This window comes from Ovis canadensis, chromosome 26 (assembly GCF_042477335.2).
Source record: "Ovis canadensis isolate MfBH-ARS-UI-01 breed Bighorn chromosome 26, ARS-UI_OviCan_v2, whole genome shotgun sequence".
NCBI lineage: Eukaryota > Metazoa > Chordata > Mammalia > Artiodactyla > Bovidae > Ovis > Ovis canadensis.
The window spans coordinates 47,353,150-47,357,742 of record NC_091270.1 but is presented as its reverse complement, the minus strand read 5'-3'; positions in this window follow the sequence as shown (position 1 = coordinate 47,357,742).

Here is a 4,593-nt window from a genome sequence, read left to right as displayed (position 1 = left end):
TCCAGAACTAAATTCATAGAAAATGGAGGCTGAGAAACAGAGTCTAGGGAGCAGTGCAGATGGGGATAATTATATAAACACTTAACAGATGTTAATTACCTTCTTTTTTATTAATGCTCTCTAAAAAATATGAAAGGATATTATATATATGTATTTATGTACATACAATGCTGATACAGGTCATGTGTTTGGAAAGCTCAATAATTCAACAAAACAGTAAATTATTGATGAATAGATTGTATTGCTTGGAATAACAGCAAACAGGTAGATGTTGATGAAGTGATTATCAGGAATTACTGCTCTCTACGGTGTGATCTGATTAAACAAATATTGATTGAGTACTTAGTAGGGTAACCATAATAATAAATGATTTATATCTATTAATTGATTTGATCTTCTCAGACATTCAATTAAGTTTTTTTATTTTCATTTGATAGATGAAGAAATTAAAGGTCAATTACACTGAGTAATTTGCAAGCAATTATATAACCTGCAATTGGCAGAGCTGGGATTAGAATTCAGTTGTGATTTATCCAACATCTATGTGTTTTTTTTTTAATTGCATCATAATGGATAGGGAAAAGAGAAGAGCCAGAGCATGTATAAAAGCCCTCTTGGTCTTTATCCATGTCTGAGGAGTAGAAAAGTATTTAATGCAGCAAGTGATGGAGAGGGCAGCAAGTAACTACAGCTGTAGTTACTGCAGTTAAGTATAGTAGGGAAGAGAAGTTTGGAGAAATATCTGCAAGGATCCATAGGGGATGCACTGATTATAAGTAAGGAAGGGATGTTCTCTGACTTGCTCTGGAGACAGGTGCCAGCAGTGTGGATACCAGGAGACTTTGAAGAAACAAGAGAGGCTGGACACTTTGACAGTGCTGAGTGCTATTGCTCTCCAGCCCCTCAGTCTGATTCCTTGCAGCCCCATGGACTGTAGCCCGCAGCGGAGATCACCATATCCAGATGAGGAGACACAGGATACGAGCCCGCAGCGGAGATCACCATACCCAGATGAGGAGACACAGGATACCCTACTGGCCTTAAGAATTCCCCTGGAAGAATCCTGGGTTTGGATAAGCTATGAGTAATTTTAATTTCCCTCAATTTGAAGATTGTGACTTTGAGGAAGAGAGTAGAATAAGGGGAATTGAATAAGTTTGGATATAAACCAGTTTGAAAAGCAGATAATTGGTTTTCAAACCATAATCAATATACCAATGAATATGTTCTTGACAAGGAAAAATACTTTAAAAATCACCTAATTAATATAAGGACACAGTGTCATTGTGCAAAGCACACAGGACAAATGAAAATCTCCCTTCCAGGATCACAATGTGGCTACAAGACGCACTCCTTCTAAATGGTCCTTCCCAAGTATCAGCTGAAAGTTTCCTGCTCAACTGTTCATCCCACTCCCCTCTCCCATGCCTGGTTCTTTATAGGCTTGCTTAACTATTCTCTATAAAAGAAGGTTCCTCTCTGCCTAGCCTTTAAGATGCTAGCAGATCCTATGACCTGAGAACTCTCTTTATTGCAACTGTCCTTCTCCCCTTATTGCCATAGTCTTTTCTAGTAAAAATTCTTTTAACTTAAGCCTGAATTCATTTTTCATTTGACCCAGGAAATAATAATAAAAAAGAATCAATGAAAAATAGGAAATCATATGATAGAACAATATTCTATTATAAAAATAACAACAGTAATTATAAACAGACTAGATATATCAATTAAAAGGCAAAGACTAAGATTTAATTAAAAACTAAACAAAAAAATCTGCTGACAGGAGACATACTTAAGAGGAAAACAGTTAAAAAGGAAGGAATATAAAGTGATATCTCAAACAAAAACAAAGAAAATCGATAGATTTTTCATAGGATCTGATTAAATAGCCTTTAAGATAAAAACAGTATAATGTTCAAAGAGGAGGCCATGTTCTTATACTCAGTATTCTACAATAGCTTTATATACAATATGCACTTTACAATATAGCCTCTGCACGTATTAAGGATTAACTGGATGGCATGTTAAGAGATATAAATAACTGCTACTGAGAATTTTTACACCTCTTTTAGAAATTGGGTGATTAAACAGGGAGGAAAAGCAGAGATTTTAAAAACCAAATGAATATTAATAAATAATAATCCACACTTAATGAAGATAGTATTTTTAAGTATACACAAACATTGACCTTCCCCTCAAAAATTGGTCTCATATTGACATAAAGGACATCTTTAAGAAATTTCAAAGAAATACAATATAAAAAAGCATCATTCTTGTAAAATCCATTATGTTTGGAAACTAAATAATTACTGAGTTATTTCTCAGGTTAATAAAAGAAATATTAACAAAACTAAGATATATTCAGAATAAATGATAATTCATGGATTAAAAGACAAATGTATACAGCATAGCTAAATCAGTGCTTAAAGAGAAATGCAGAGTTTTACATAAATTTATCAAGAAAGAAGAAAGATGGAAGATAAATGAACTTAGCACTCAGTTCAGGAACTTAGGCAGAAAAAAATCAAATCCAAAGGTATAAAGAGTAAGAAACATGAAAATAATCAACATAAGAGAATATTCAATGAAATTTAGATAATATTTGAATATTAACATTAATATACAAAGATTAACAAAAAGCTGATTTTTCCAAGAGACTGTTAAACTTCTGCCAAGGTAAATCAAAACAAACAAACAAACCCAAAACTACAGAGTCAGTTCAGTTCAGTTCAGTCACACAGTCCTGTCCAACTCTTTGCGATCCCGTGAATCGCAGCACGCCAGGTCTCCCTGTCCATCACCACCTCACGGAGTTCACTCAGACTCACATCCATCGAGTCAGTGATGCCATCCAGCCATCTCATCCTCGGTCATCCCCTTCTCCTCCTGCCCCCAATCCCTCCCAGCATCACAGTCTTTTCCAATGAGTCAACCCTTCACATGAGGTGGCCAAAGTACTGGAGTTTCAGCTTTAGCATCAGTCCTTCCAAAGAAATCCCAGGGCTGATCTCCTTCAGAATGGACTGGTTGGATCTCCTTGCAGTCCAAGGGACTCTCAAGAATCTTCTCCAACACCACAGTTCAAAAGCATCAATTCTTTGGTGCTCAGCCTTCTTCACAGTCCAAGTCTCATATCCATACATGACCACAGGAAAAACCATAGCCTTGACTAGATGGACCTTAGTCAGCAAAGTAATGTCTCTGCTCTTAAATATGCTAATTAGGTTGGTCATAACTTTTCTTCCAAGGAGTAAGTGTCTTTGGATATGCAAATAAATAAATTGGGGAATGAAAAGGTGGAAGTAACTAACTACAAAACAGAAGTGTCAAAAGAGACCATAACTCTATAGATTTTTTTAAATGTATTATGAATTATCATAAGTAATGAATTTGAAATCCAGATGAAATTGATAGCTTCTTTAGAACTGCATAAAATGTTAAAAATATTAGGAACAAGAAATATTACTGGGGTCCATGCCTAGGACAGTGTGAGCAAGTGAATAAGCCTTTGTATCTTCCTGGCATCTGGCTTACAACAGAGGTTGTGATTAGTTTGTTGAATAGGATAATTAATGAATGGGTGAATAAATGACACTCAGATGCCTCCTGTGATACTGAAGGAAAGGACAGTGACCACTGCAGAGCACTGTGTTGATGCTGAAAACACTCAGGGTGGGAGTTGAGATGGCTGAGACTGGCATGGGCAAGAAGAAGGGGTCGGGACATTCTACTCAGGAGGAAGAATGACGCAGGCAGCCAGGAAGACAAATAGCTCCAAAATTTAAGACCTTTGTGAAAAATAGACTTTGAGAAGAGAAAATTGTTCATGCAAACCAAAAAAAAAAAAAAAATTCTTTTTATGAACTGCTTTCATTGGGGATAACAAAAGTAAGCTTTTCCTTTTTGCCTTTTCATGCATTGCATCCTAAAGCCAATTTTCATGATATTTCAGGAACGGCATTACTAAGAGCAAGGCAGCTTCTGTTGGGTTAACACTGAAAAGCCTGAAGGAACTCAATCAATAAGAAAGGAGAGATAAGAAAGGCTCCTTTCTCATTCCCATTGGTGAATGACAATTGACTCTAAGACCCAATAGGAAAGAAAGACACTGTTGTGGCAACGTATTTCAGGAAATTTTTTAAAGGGCTTAATGCAATAAATCTCAGATCAAATTAAGGGAGAACAGTTTCGTGGCATGGTCACGGCGTTAATAAGGACCTTCCCAGTCGGGGCCATTTCAAGGTGCTTAGCTCAAGTGGAGAGCCGTGGTACGCCCTGTAGGCACAAGTCCCTGGGTCTGTGCCAGTTCCTGGGGTGCACAGCTGGCCTGGATTGCTGAGGAGCTGCACAAGTGCCAAAAAGCATGATTTCATAAGAAAAATACATCTTTTCCTCATCTCAGGTGTTTGAGCTTTGGAGACTTTGCTTTGGCTGTTAACATAGTTACTCAACCCCCCCAGGGAAGGCGAGCTCTAAACTGGTCCATGGTTGGGCTGGTTCCTGGTACCTGCAGTCTCATGCTAACTTAGTCTTCCTGAAGCTGTTGCTCTTTTCTCTCCTACAGCCAAAATGCTCTCTGGGGCTATTTTTTTA